General features: G+C 42.3%; 1 long non-coding RNA gene across 1 annotated transcript; it reads left to right on the top strand.

Annotated features, from left to right (window-relative positions):
* The first annotated feature begins 9015 nt into the window (after positions 1-9015).
* On the top strand, positions 9016-13181 carry LOC147707419 (uncharacterized). The gene is made up of 3 exons (XR_015296451.1): positions 9016-9114; positions 11954-12097; positions 13063-13181. It is a non-coding gene; the product is annotated as an uncharacterized LOC147707419 (long non-coding RNA).
* Positions 13182-15716: the final 2535 nt, after the last annotated feature.

The raw sequence follows: 15716 nt of genomic DNA, 5'->3' as shown, positions 1-15716 counted from the left end.
CATGTACGTGCAATGGTACACAAGGACAGGGGCAATGCCGTTGCCAAACATGTGGAGGCCAACCACAATAGAGACTGGAAACAACTACGCTTCTGGGGTCTAGAAACAATGAGTTTATCAGACAGGGGTGGTCACAATGAAAAACTCTTAAGACGCAAAGAATCCAGGCACATATTTAATTTCAGAACAATGACTCCGTATGGATTAAATCAATCGGAAGAACTGTACATACACCTCTGAGGACTGAAATGACTACTTGTTAATACTATATTTCCTGTATACCATCCCGTTTTACATAATAATTACACTGTTTATAATTTTATTTTCATCCCCTTCACCTTTCCTCACTTTTGATAAAATGATGCTCACATCCCCCACATCATGATCAAAACTAAATCATGAATTGGTAAGTTATTACCCACTGGAGGGTGGCACTTTTCGGTGAAAGCAAAACGTTTTTCGGACATTAAGGTCCAACCGTAACATTGTATAACAACACGAACTGGAAATTACGATAATGAAATTTAATGTTTAAAACTAGTTTTTTGGTTAATGTTATGCCAAAACTACAGTAACCAGAATTCCTAACGTTGTCACAGCACACCAGGCGACTCGTATACTGTTTCGAACACGCCCATCAGAGGGTGTGACCATGTTTTCAGTCAATGTTTGTTTGGACCTTTAAAATTTGTGAGCTTCTTTGCACAAAATGACCGTGATCAAGACAGCGGACGTGTTGGTTGTTTTATTTTGATACCCCATGGATTAATGGAATAAAATAAGCGTTTTTACTACAACGAAGTAACGATTCCGGTTATTTGCGACTCCACTCTTCCCCCGAAGCGGGGAACCTTGCTGAAATTGTTAGCAGTTGGGCTCAACTGTAGGAGCAACGTGGCCAAAGATAGCAGTGCCTAACGGGAGAGGAAGGGAGCCATACGGTAGATGATATATATATATATATATATATATATATATATATATATATATATACATATATTACCTACTGGCGGTCGCCAGTAGGTAGTTATAGTTAGGATTTTTTTCAATGCAAAATCTCAACATTCTATTGGGAATAACTTTGGCGCCGGTTGAGGAATCTGCCTGAACATTTCTTCAAATTTGCCTCGCGGCGCTCCGGTCCTTCCCTGAAAGTTTTGGGGGGATACGTCAAGCGTGGGCTGAGATAAAAGGGGGTCCCAAAACGTGTTTTCCCATTGTTAATTTCCATAGGGCGGTCGACCTCACTTTTAGCCCGAACGGCTGAATGGATTTCCACCAAACTTGGCAAAATTGTAGGGACTGGTAGCCCGATGTGCCTTTGCTATGTCTCAAGATATGTGCTCACGTGGTTTTTGAGTAATTTAGGTAAAAAAAATATATATATCTATAGGCGCGCCCCGGTACGCGCACCGGGGAGCGCACCGGGCTTGCTACGCGACTTGCGCGCGGAAAGCTGATTGGCTCTCGGGTGTCTGTAAACATTCCAAACAGTCCGGAGCGGCCCCATCTTGTGTCTCGGTAAGATCAAGACACAAGAGGTGGCAAAAACAAAGGTGGCAGAGTAGACCCCCCTGACCCCCTAGGTTTGATGTGGGGGCTATAAAAGGGCCCCGCGCGAAAAAAAAATTTCTTTCGATTTGCGCGGGGGGAGCGCACGGTACGCGCACCCGGGAGCGGACCGGGGAGCGTAGCATGGGGAATACCCAGTTTATTCACTGCGTCATCTCTACGACCCTTTCTTGCGTCAATATGCCCCTATTCATACATAACACCTGACGTAGGTATAATGTGGCGCAGGGGTTTACAAAGGGACGCTTCTACCTAGATGCGTCACTTTGTAAATATAACTCAATAAGGTGCATGTTTTACGCTGCTGATGCGTCACAAAAAGTGACGTACCGGTGGTGTAAAAGTGACGCATGGCCTTATAAATGAGGCCTTCAGTCTTCTACTCATGCTTCATATTAAATATATGACTTATTATGTTGCAAGTACTTACAGATACGTCAGTATTTCAGACGTATCTGTAAGTGCAAAAGTGATGCATTGCTGGAGTGTGTCACAAAAATGATGCAACTCCAGCAATGCATCCTTTCACATGGGGCCAGGCCCCATGTGAAAGGGCCTGCATCAGTCTTACGCCTGCTGTGAAACAGGCGTAAGATTTAGACGCAACAGCGTCATAAAAGTGACGCAGTGATATCTCATAGATTTCACTGCATCACCTCTACGACCCTTTCTTGCGTCAATCTGCCCCTTTTGCATACATTACACCTGACGTAGGTATAATGTGGCGCAGGGGCTTACAAAGTGACGCATCTACCTAGATGCGTCACTTTGTAAATATGACTGAATAAGGTGCATTTTTTACTGCACTGGTGCGTCACAAAAAGTGACACACCGGTGGCGTTAAAGTGACGCATGGCCTCATAAATGAGGCCTTAAGTCTTCTATTCAGGCGTCATATTAAATATATGACGTATTTTGTCGGAAGTACTTACAGATACGTCAGTATTTCAGACGTATCTGTAAGCGCAAAAGTGATGCATTGCTGGAGTGTGTCACAAAAATGATGCAACTCCAGCAATGCATCTTTTCTTACCCTTCCACACCCCCGTTCCTTTTCAACATTTGAATATCCACATTTCCCATGTTCACTCTCCTTCTCCTTACTTTCCTTCCCAACACTCACCTTCTTTCAGTCCCCTTACTTCACTTCCTTTCTCCTCTCATACCTTTCTGTTCTTTCTTACTCATTTTCCTTTCCATTATGAATGCACTCCACTTCACTTACTCTTTTTCATTTTTTTAAGAATATAGCTCTTTGATGAGAATTGGAGGTAGTTCTGAAAATAACTTTTTTTTCTTCTTTTTTAGAACAAAAACAAAAACAGGGAATGGAAACTGCTCAACAGGAGCAAAAAAAACAAAAAAAATTAGGGCTGGGAACGGCAGCAATGGTTCTCCAATGCTCGAACCATGAGCAGAACACTTTGCTCCCCAAAGGTAAGTAGCTGATCACAGTTTCTGCATTTCAGGACGCCTTTGTTAAATGCAGGCTGAATGTTTGGAACTAGCTCTAGCGATCGCCCCATCACTGAAGTAGTTGCTCCTCCGGTTGATGTAGAGGCCCCATCACTGGGAACCTCTTGTGCCAGGGCCCTGACACATTCCCGGGCAAAATTCTGGGGGTGCCTCCTCTCCACATGGGGAAGCATTGTGGAGTTCCCAAAAGAATATTTCTTAGTGGGGTCACCCCGTGACAGGACTGTGTGACAGATCCTGCACTCCACTTTTGGAGCATTGACCTTCTTCTGGTCATCAGGTATGGAAAACAATTCCAGATGAAATGCTCTTTGACCTTCGGCTGAGGAGGCTCTTCATCAATGAATTCAGAGTCATCTTCACTGCTGGATGGTCTGGCAACCATGATTATCCAAGATATCCTACAAAGAACCGAGAGCAAAAAGGCAGGTCTGTCAGTCACAAAAGTGAAAGAGGAAGTGAAGGAAATGGGTGGGGATTTCATTCTTTGTAAAAAAAACTGTTAGCAACCAATAAAATGTGTTATTTTAAGGTCACATGACTTGACGCGCTGACGCTGCCCGCACTGGAGCGCTTCCGGGGGCGCATACGCGGCGCGAATGTAGGCGCTTCCTGGGGCGCTTCCGCGGCACTCCTAAGTGATGTTTTGATAGTTTCACGGAAATGCAAAATTATTTTCATTTCCTTATTCAAGAAAAATGCTTTTATATGTATGGTACTAAATGTCTTGCGTTATTATTTACTTTTCATTCATATTTTTTTACACGAACGCAAGTAGTGCCCCTGTGTGCGCTTTCCAGAGAGCTTACCGGTGCGCGCACCCAGAGCGCCCCCGGAAAAAAATGATTAAAAAAAAGAATAATAATATTATAAAAAAAAATAATACTAATTAATACTCACACAAAACAGCAAATTAAAAAAAATCGTAGGTTACAAACTCGATAAAGAAAGGAATTAGCATTTAAAAAACGTATGAAATTCACTGAAAAAACCATGGGTTTCACACAAGTTATAGTTAGCTGGAAATTTTACTGACATAAAACCATTGAAATTCCCACATTATAGTTAGTTGGACTCACTACAACTTGCGCACCTGCAATGCACTGCTGATGACGTCACATATATATTACATCACTCATGACATGGTCAGTGACATCACTCATGACATCACTCATGACACAGTGTAATGTAACCTTTGAAACACATATTCAAAAATAGAAACTAACATTTTCAAAAAAATAGAGATACCCATACCAGTTACAACAACCAATTCAGTAATTCCACCATCAATATACACATCCACTGATTCACCAACAGTTCTATATAGTCACTCATACATATACTCACTCATCATATGTAGTGATACACCTATACATCCTGTTACAGACCCACAGTCATCTAAAAGTTACTTACACACATACTCACACATGCAAATAAACTATTGAACATCCATTTATTTGTATATACAGCTATTCACACACTACCACCTTACTTCTAAGGAAACTTACACATACTTACTCTCTTAAACAATCACTTATAGAAACACATATTTATTTAAACAGGAACTCCTACAATCTGTCACTCTCACATATACTCACTTATATACATCACTACTCACATCTACTAGATTAAAACATATGTCGTTACTGATAAAGACACTAGTGAGACAGTCATTCACTCAGTAACACACACATATACACACTCATCCACCCATACAGTCCTGCTTATATGCTGTCTTCAAAACACATACAAACAGTGAGTCAGTCATTGATGCATCTATGTGTTAAGTAATACCCCCACCAAACCATACAGACACTCATACTGATACTATACTATACTTTGTGGACAGCATTGGACACTTACATTGGGAACAAACCATATTATGATCAGCTGCTTTAAGTAGATTATTAAAAGAAACTGATTTGCAGTCTGGTAAAGTCAAATATATAAATCTTTCAGTGTCTATTCTAGTACTACTTGATAAACTACAATTGTCGCAGTCATGCTGCCATTGATAAGAAAGTCTAAAAAGATTTTCTACATCTACACCTTCATCTTCCAATACACCAAACATATACATAAAAAATTCCTGACAATCCTTCTGAATATTTTGTGAATTTTTTTTTTGACCTGAACATATATCTGAAAGATTTCGAATTTCGGAAACACTTTCTATTTTTGCTCTATCACTGCTACATTTCTGAAACACAGAATTCAATAAACCGCAGAATCTTTGATCCCGATTTTCAACAATCTGTTCTTGTAAAGTTTTAAGAAAAAAACAACATTAACCACTACATTAGCATAGCAGTTGACACCAGAACTGTTTTCAAATTGAAATCCAACAACATCTTGAACAGAATCCTTTTTCTTTCTGCTTACAATTACAGTTTCATTTACTTTTTGTCTTGTTGCTACTACCCCACTGCAATTATTCTCATTTCTTCTTTTTCGGCCTACCACACGTTTTTCAAACAGTGGATATTGAGGCAAATGTGGAGCATACTCTCTTCTTAACCTATTGTATTCTTTAACACAATCTAGATCTGCACAAATCTTTGTCTCCTCACACTCAATCAAGTACAATCCTGATAAAGTTCTGACTCGTGATAATGCCACATATGCCATACCCTCTTTAAACACAGAACTTCCAATGTTCACCAAAGCACTATCTACACTTAAACCTTGAGATTTATGAATTGTCACCGCATATGCCAAACAAACAGGAAACTGTTTTCGGCGAACATATAAGTCTTTTACAAGCTAAATCTAGCAGAACAACGACTACTTTGTTGTACTTGCTCAATGCCATCAAATTTTATTTTTTAAAATTAAATTCCATCTCTATTTCTATAATTCACAAAATCAACAACATGACCCATTGCTCCATTTACCAAACCTCTATCAACATTTAAATTCCTTCTCAAAATGATACGACAATTCAGAGTCTTTTCAAAACCAGCTGTTTTAGATATACTTTTCTCTAATGAATCCAATTTTGTTTTCAAATTTTCTGACAAAACCATTGTTGCACCCATATGCTCTATTTTATCTATTGCTTCCAGTTTCACAATCTCTTCATTTTCTAACTTTAACATTTTCTTGTTGAAGATGGAACATTCTTGCAGAGTTGGCATCAAACATATCCCAGATTTCTTCTCAGTAATTTTTTTAAAAATATTCTCTGGAAGAATGTTTTCATTTGGATACAAATTTGAAATTAATCGAGCATGTAAAGCTTCTTTCCCAAGCTCACTTACTTTTCCGATTCTTAGATCTTGTAGAATATTTTTATAATCTTCATCCTTTGCCTGTCGCATATTTTGAAGCAGTTCTGCATATTTCAAATTTAACCATATATTAACGTTTCCAATGCTTCCAAGGGACTTCCTGGTATCTTCATGCGTGAGCATTTTAAACACTGGTTGTCCTTTTACTGGAGTCAACTGCAGTAGATCTCCAAAAACAATAATGTGTTTTCCTCCAAATAACACATCATACTCTGTTCTAAGAATTTCTTGCATTCTCAAATGCACAAAAGCAAGCATTAGATTTGAGACCATGCTTACTTCATCAATGATAAGAAGTTTCATTTTCTTCAGGACTCTGGAAACTTCAGAACACCCATCTCCAGATAGCTTGTTGTAATGCAATTTATTATCATGCTCAACTGGCAGCATCAGTAAACAATGTAGAGTAATCCCTTTAATGTTATGTGCTGCCAGTCCAGTTGGAGCGGTTACAACTAACCCTGGACGTAGTTCGCGGAGTCGGACTCCGCGGAGCTACGCGAAGACGCAGTTGCACTCCGCAAACTGCGCGTAGCTCCGCAGCCATGCGTAGTTGCTTGCTAGGCCCGTTCGCGCACCGTTTTTTGTCTTCGGGAGCGCGGTGCGCGTGTTCGGGGCGTTGCCTGCATGCTCGGGATGGCTAGCGCGCTAAGTTACCCAAGAGGTTTGTCCCGCCCGCTTGCGTTCCCTTATTTCCTGTTCCGGGTCACAAGTAACGTGGTCGCGTTGTGCAAGACATGTTCGGGAACTCATCTTCTCGTTCGCACTACAAAAGTGCGTGATCGCGCTAAATATCGCGCGAACCTACCCAGGCGGTCGCGATGGGCGCAGCCATCTTGGATCACACACTCTGGCTATGGTTTTGGGCCTACTTTTGCATCTTGCTGAAATCTCTTCAATCCTGGTCTTTTTACTCACTTTTTCAAACTTTCTTTAGTTATTACCTATCTCTCTCTGTGCCTAGGTTTTTATTTTTCATTTTATTTCTACTTTTACAACTTTTCTATTGTTTTATTTTACTTCCTTCTTTTACCTTGCTTCTTCTTTCCCCTACCTTTTTGTCTTGAACTTTTCTTCTCCCCTCCACCCAGAACCATGGTCAAGGGCGCCAGCAGCAGCGGCGGCTCAAAGGGCAAGGCGCCTGTGCCCCAAAAAACCTGGCTGCCTTGCGGCAGAATGCGCCCCCTAGGGGTGAGGCCCCGCCAACTTTTTGGGGAGGAGGAGGTGGCTGCCCTGGTGTTTTTTATCCAGCGCCACCTCCCCTTGATGTTGGCAGCAGGCGGCAGGCCCGGCTCCGGCTACCACCATATTGAAGAGCGTCTCCGGCGGTGGGTGAAGGTGCGCCCGGCAGTCTTCCACTGCTCCGGTATCCGGCGTACCCACCATCAGCTGACCCACCGTTGGGCAGACATTTTAGACCGGGAGCAGGACCTGTTGGACCTGCTTGGCGTCGAGGTCTTGGGTCTTGGTGAGTGGCTACCCTAAAAAACAAAAAAGTGTGTGTATAATATATATCTCTATAGTAGTATAAGTATTGTTATTGTATCTTTGTAAATCTTGGCTGAATAAGTAACGTGATGACTAGTGCTCCTAGTTACATTTCCGATGTATTCCGTTATTATATCTACTGTAATTGTATGACACTGGTCTGTGCTGCGCTTCTTCATCTTCACTGACTCTTGCGTGTTCAATTTGGCGCTAGCTTTTGCTGTTTATTGATGTGAGATTTTCTTTATTGTAGAGAACTGAAGTTAGTTAATGCTATTATTAGAGTCTTGTCCTTCCTTTGTCCGTCAGTGAAATAGCCGTTGATGGATAATTGTACGTGTTTGCATATTGTATCATTTTTTTTTCACGGCCTTCTCTTCTGCATGAATCCTCCTCTGGCAATGAATGCTAAAGTTACTTTGTTCTTCTTACCTCAGCCGGGGCCGGCTTTAGGCATGTGCAAGCTGTGCAACTGCACAGGGCCACCAAACGCCAGGGGCCACCACACCAATATATATCCTTAATTTATTAATCCTCAGAGGATGGATACATATTTGCGTGGCGGCCCCTGGCAGGGATTTGGTGCCTCCGGCTCTGTTCCACTTCCAAACACCCTGACTCCCCCCTCTTCACTGGCCTCCGTGCTCCGCCCGACCTCCTCTTCCGGGCCCCCCTACCTACGCTCCCTGGCCAGGACCACCATGAGCCTAGAGCCGCCCCTGCCTCAGCCCTCCATAGAACTGATGTAGTTTGTTTAGTGAGTGGGTAGGGCAACAGTAGCATTCAGTCAGTAGCAGAACAAAATATGATGCAATGAACGTACAATTTTGTGTTAGTATGCACAAAGTTAAGCATGTCTTCTCCTTGTGATCTATGCATTTTGCTGGCAAAAAATTAAAAAGAAATGCCTACTTACAGATAATTGATTACCCGATTCTTGAATCAATGGTGTTGTTCAGGTGTTACTGCCTCTGTGTTACTTAGTAATCTGCAATCAGAATGTTTATGGAACATTTGATTTGTTTTCTCCAAGTATATATACACTAGTCAGTGAATCATTCAAGGCAGTAGTCATTTGGTAGATCAATGTTTGTTTCTTTTAATGTTGTAGCAGTGGTTTTTGAAATGCTGTCTATGTTTCACAGCACTCAATGTTTTTCTCTTTCTTTATTATTTCTTACATGAACCACAGAACCCAGGGGCAAGCAGAAGGCTGGGACCGAGTCGGCGGGTGAACGTGAACCACAGGCACAGAGCTCCTCTACTGAGGATCCTGCTGCTGTCCCCAGTAAGTCCAACAGTGCTTTCTTTTGGAACAATGATATTTCCCTAACTTTCTAACTGAGCTTTTTTTTCCAACCGATTAATGACATTTCACCTAACTAAATTTTGACAAATGCTTTTTTGATTTTGATTATGTTTTCAAAATTTTGGGTATCACTATCTGTCCCTGCCTTTCTGTTCCTTCAAAGAGCCTCTGCTATGACTCTCTGTGCTACTACTAGACTGTCTGTAGGTAAGCTTGCCCTGTTGCCCACTCTTTAGTTAAGGTATTAATCTTTTCAAAAAATCTGTGATAGAATAGCGGAAGGCACAGGGTCCACTCCTTTCTTATGCTTTTTCCTCTGTAATGTCTCTTCTTTGCCAATTGACACCAACCAAGTATGCATCCAGATGTTGTTCTAGTATTTTGTAAGCGTTAGTATACCACTACTACTCTTGCGGGTATTCTTCTATGCAGTCACATACATAACTATGTATGCACCACAAAATTGGATGTTGGTGATAGGCAGGTTGGACCTTACTTACTTACAGTCTTATACCTCAGTCTCAGAACTCTGAGGAACCCACAATTCACTGAACGACAACCTATATGGGCTCAGTCATTGGTCAATTATTCAATTACCCCTTTCCTGAACCCCAATACCAAGATGCCAAATGCTTTTATTAGTGTGTGTATCAAGAGGGAGAGAGAGGACCAGATAGCTAGTCCAGATCCCCGGTTTATATGTATAGTTAATCAAAAAAGGACTAGCTGGGATGGGGTTGGTATGATATTATATTGTAATCATACTGGTGACTCAGTATTGTTTTGTCAGAAGGAGATGGCACCTGTTGGGTGTCTTTAGAAAGCCCTCACCCACCAACCTAGTTGGTGGCATGCTTCATCATCGGGCCCACCCAGTGACACCTAGCGTGTCCCGGGTGTGCTACGACGCCTGACTACAGCGGAGCAGGTATGTCACTGTGTGTGCGGTGAAGGGTGTCAAGTAAGTGAGTTTAAAACGGCTTGGCGGGGATCCCAGTACCCAAAGGGTAAGAACACTTTATTAAATGGGCCTCCGCCAGCGGTTAAAAATAAGGCAGAGGGACGTTAGAGGCGGGTTACGACCTCCTACGTCCTTTGATGTGTCAACATGTTTCAGCCAGTGCCTTATCTGTAATCTGGCTTTCTTCAGGACTGATAAAAATGTGTGTGGTTAAAATAGGGGTTGTGTAGTGCCGGCGTGGGACCTGTTGTGCCTCCTTTGCAGGACCGGTTCTGCGAAGGAGGCACAACAGGTCCCACGCCAGCTCTGACCAGAAATCCTGGTCAACCTCATGCCACTTCAATAACCTTGAAGTCAGACCTACCTAAAACTAGCGTGATCTTGAGAAGGGAATCCCCCCTCTCACAGTTAGATACACTCTAGGGCGTGTAGACACATAGCCTGCACTACACAACCCCTATTTTAACCACACACATTTTTATCAGTCCTGTAGAAAGCCAGATTACAGATAAGGCACTGGCTGAAACATGTTGACACATCAAAGGACGTAGGAGGTCGTAACCCGCCTCTAACGTCCCTCTGCCTTATTTTTAACCGCTGGCGGAGGCCCATTTAATAAAGTGTTCTTACCCTTTGGGTACTGGGACCCCCGCCAAGCCATTTTAAACTCACTTACTTGACACCCTTCACCGCACACACAGTGACATACCTGCTCCGCTGTAGTCAGGCGTCGTAGCACACCCGGGACGCGCAAGGTGTCACTGGGTGGGCCCGATGATGAAGCATGCCACCAACTAGGTTGGTGGGTGAGGGCTTTCTAAAGACACCCAACAGGTGCCATCTCCTTCTGACAAAACAATACTGAGTCACCAGTATGATTACAATATAATATCATACCAACCCCATCCCAGCTAGTCCTTTTTTGATTAACTATAAATGCTTTTATTACACAATCCATAACCTAAGTAACCCCCTTTTGCTCACTCTCTCGTGTAAGTCTACAAGACAACAGACACAGAAAATATACTTCGGAGTCAATGTGGTACTTCAAAACCTTTATTTTGTTAGAAGTAACTAAGTAAGTAACATCAATGTTTTTAAGTTGTTCCGTGAAATACGTCAAGGGCCACCAGAAAAAATCCAGAGTTAAAAAAGGCTGAATAAAGTAATCTACATTTGTACAGCTACCAGTGCACGATAGGGAAATGTGGGAAATGTCAGAGACCCCTCACCATTGAATGTATACTGGTTACATATGCCTCTTTTTGGTAAGCTCTGGAAATCTTTGCTTCGTAGAAGGAAATCTTCTCATCTGCCGAAAAATAATGACAAAAGTGGTGCACGTTAGACAGTATGAAAAAATTAAATACATTTATGCAAGTTTTTAGCAGTCATGCTAAAAAAAAGGTGTAACCTGAGGCTGTAAGCAAACTCGATTCCACAATCCACATTCAAAAAGTAAATACGGGCCTTTTTACTTTCCAAACTCTTCAGGTGTATGCTTTGAACAATCATGTGGCCTCAAAGGCGTCTTCTCGTACTGCGCAACAAGCTGCGAGGTAGCATGCGCAAAACTGTAGACATTGATGTACAAACTGATGTACAAACTGGTTAGGTTAAATGGTTCAGTCTAACTTTCCAAGGACTAGAGTAGCAGTAGAGATGAGATGAGCTTGGGTACCATACCATAACAAATGAATGCTAATATGTGTAGTGAGTTAGTTACTCTGCTGTACTAGGCAATGTGGACTACTACTGATTACGTTGTACTTAACTGTTTTGCAGAACTCCATTCTTGGTGAACAAGTACAATGGGGGCTGTGCATCCATCTAAAAAGGTGTACTTTATTTGTGCAGAACCGGTACCATCCACCAGTGCCGACGGGGACAGCGGCGCTGCGACGGCGTCAGCAGAGGCGATCCCGGAGGGGAATGGAGGACCAGAGGCACCTACACCAGCACCGGCAGCAGTGGGGGAGGAGCCAACAACGGTGGGCGATGGTAAGTTACATTCAATATTGATCCGCATTACTTGGTGGGTGGGAAAAACTTCCTCTTCCTCACTGTACTCTGATATTTATAATGAACTTGAAGTTCTACTGGACAATATATGACGCCACCTTTGTCATTACCAAGCTTAGCAATAGCATTACCACCGGCGAGAATTGATAAAATAACAGGCCTATGTGATTACAACTCAGCTGTGAAAGGTTGGTGGCAGACTAAAAAAGTCTTATCCACAACATTACATGACCGCGATGGATTAACACTAAGGAGATTGATTTTAAGTATGATGAAAGGAGCAAGGAAAAAGCACCAATCATCTAATATAGAAGGATACTTTGGAATCAGCAATGCAGGTGGCTGATAGCAGTCGGATGCATGGGTTGTTGTGGAAGCATAGAAAGGGGAAAACACAGCTGCCTGCGTGGGTGGGAGACACATCCAATATCGGTGGGTAGTGGATACTAGTGTCAGCAGCTGTGTTTTGGTTAAACCCAAAGGCAAGGGAAGGAGGGGACGACTGGATGCATTCCGGGTCGTTGCTGGCGAAACACAAACCACCTAAAATTTGTTGCGCGATATAAAGAATGATAGTCTCTACTAGACATTTACTAGTACTAGCTGGCCCCTGTTAATTAATGTTAGTTTGAGACTGTCACTGTTCCCGGAAGCACAGAGTATATGATATGAAAAAACGAGATATGAAAAAGACAGCTGTTCGTATGTGTGTGACTGTTGAAGTGCACCCATGCTATGCTACTAGGGCAGGCATAATGCCGTGCCAAAAAGTCAAACAAATTAAGTATATAAGCCGTAGAATGTTCAAGATAGATAAAACACCATTTTTTGTACTCAGCTTGCTTGCTAGTGCTACTGTACTGTGCCACTATGTGTTGAATACATTTTGTGTTCTTGATTTGCTGGGATTTTGGATTACAACAATTCTGTCTCTTTCTTTATAGTTACTCCTTCAAAACCAACGAGAAAGGAGTTGGCAGTCCGGGCCCGGCAGCGGAAACTGCAGGCCATCGTTGAGGCCTACCGCCGGCTGGTGGCTCAGGCCGAGGAGGAGGAGGAGGAGGCGGCAGCAGCAGCTGCTGCCTCTTCCAATGCCCCGGCCCCCCTGCAGGAGTACGTCGGCGTTGTCAGGCAGCCGCCCGACACCAGATTTTTCCAGCATCGGCCACCCCCCCACAACAACATGCATGCCAATGTAGGTGCCGCCAATTCCAAAGAAAGATTCTCCTCCGGGTAGCCAGGCTGGAGGCTCAGAGTCAGACAAATACTCAAATAGAGGAGCGTGTGAAGATCATGGTTGATAAACACTTAAAAGCCCGCCGGCTTTGAGATGGACCCTGTTTGTTGTTTGCCCCTTTTTCAATCCTTTTGTTGGTGGGTGGGAATTGGGTGTTGGGGTTTTTTACATTACATTGAACGTGGAAATTTGGTTGGGGTCAGGGGAGGCGGGTAGGGACAGCTGTGGGGTAAGATTTATATATATTTTATTTTTGTATCATCTTTATTTATATTATGTTAAAAATAAACGAGACACAAAGTTATGTTCAAAAGAAAACATTTGAAGTTCATTTGCGTTTCTTGGGGGGTTGGAGGGGGGACTGTTTCACCAAATAATGTACGTTGTGCAACATCACAAGGTTTAATTGGCCGAGCAGGTCGGCGGACAGTGCTTTCTAATAAAAAAATATATTGCCCACATCTTTAACATGCAGACAGATAGATGCGGTAAACCCTCACCGAGTTATATTTGTAGTATTAGAAGAACTACCAGTCTGTCTTGCGTTATACCTCACTGCAAACTTATCTTACCTGTGATTGCTGATGAAGATTTATGATGAAGTGTGGCACTGCAAGGGCTGCATTTGTTTCCCAAGACAATGGAGAAGAATCTGTGGTTCTGAACTTCTGTGATACTAGTAGTAGACAGACCCTGCCAGTAGCATTTTGAGACAAAAAGAAAGAGGCAGTCATTTGTGTGACAGACAATGTGGGGGTAGTATAAGTAAGTACAGTACATTACACGACTGACCCAATATTGCAACTGCTAAACTGAAACAAAACAATGGTTTTGGGGACTGGAAACTAAGTGCAAGAGAAGATAAGAAGTTCAACTGTAGTTGTAGTATTCACGGCAACGTCAAACTTTTCTAAATCATAATGCTTTAAACTTAAACCTAAAAAATTACGCCCATTCATTAGATGTATTCGTTGTTTGATGGTAATGGTAAATTATTTGGCATTATACACAGAGCTTGAGTTTGGAAGCCGAAGAAGATCCTGGCCATGCCTTGTTGACATTTCACTATTGTTGCTTTCACCACATCTGCCCCAGCAAGCGCGTGATCAAATTGTTGGTGTATATTTAATGTAAGAAACATCACACCTCAATGAAACCACGCAGCCCGGGGGAAGAGGGTTAGGGTTTGTTGAATGGATGGGTACGGGGGTTTTGGGAAAGGTTTGAGAAAGAAAAACAGTACGCATGGAGACAAAAAAAGCAAAACAATGAAGACGATGATTTATGATGTTGATCCACTAGCCAATGAATGTAAGGAATAAACGTAAGAAAAGGACACGCTGAATATCATTCTTGGTTTCCCGCCATCCAATTGCTTGATGATGAGGATTAGTGGTAAGGGTGAGTTGATGCTCATAGTATAATAGCAGTGGGTGAAAAACGTCCAGCCTGAAAAAGAAAAGGCAAATACAAAAGAATGTGAATGACCTAAACAAATTGTAATACAGTAAAGATAAAAAAAATAATACAAGAGGAGTAGTCGTATGAGAGGACTTTCAGACTGAGGCGGCTTGGATACAATATGTATAAGTCTACTAGTTGCACATCATTATTAATCTAGAAGTACAAAAAATAGACAGGAGCCAGCACAGAACAGGCCCACGACGACACAGGGTCGCCCGTAATACAAACTGCATTTCCCTAAAAATTTCACAGAGCCACAGAAAGGTGAATGAAAAAGCAACCTAGCATTTACAAAATTAATCAACAAAATCAATGCGTCATTCTCAGTCATCAATCATACCACTATTGTACTCTACCACTGCACAGTGCACACACATGTAGTAGCCTGGGTCTACTGTGCTGTGCCTCTTATTTGTATTTATTACCTTGTATTCCACTCCAAGAAACATCGTACATCAATCAGCTCAGATCCAACTGCCTGAAAGCAAAGATATGGTGGTCACCATCATTATCAGCAACAGCAACTCAGTCTGTAGTGAGTGACTACGATAAATTAAGTCCTGACTGCATCTGTAGTAGTAGGAACACAAGTACGTAAATAATTTATATTATTAAATAACATGGAAAAATTGGCTATCACGTGAGTCTGAAGTTACTAGTATACTTCAACTCCATGCACATTTGCTCAGAGTCAGCAAAACAATACATCCAATGCAATGCATGGCATCATTCATTTAATATACCTGTCTTGCTCTTCTCTTTCACTGTCAGATGATTGATCACAGATGCTGCCGAGCCTTTGTAATGCGAGTCACATCAAGTTGACTTCAGTTGTGGATGCCTGCTCAAGTTTCTTTTGACACTGAAGAGTCGTCTATGAATGCCTGCAGACAGAGG

Source organism: Lissotriton vulgaris, chromosome 6 (assembly GCF_964263255.1).
Source record: "Lissotriton vulgaris chromosome 6, aLisVul1.2, whole genome shotgun sequence".
Lineage (NCBI taxonomy): Eukaryota > Metazoa > Chordata > Amphibia > Caudata > Salamandridae > Lissotriton > Lissotriton vulgaris.
Note: the sequence above shows the minus strand (reverse complement) of the source record. Positions and strands in the feature narration are given on the sequence as shown.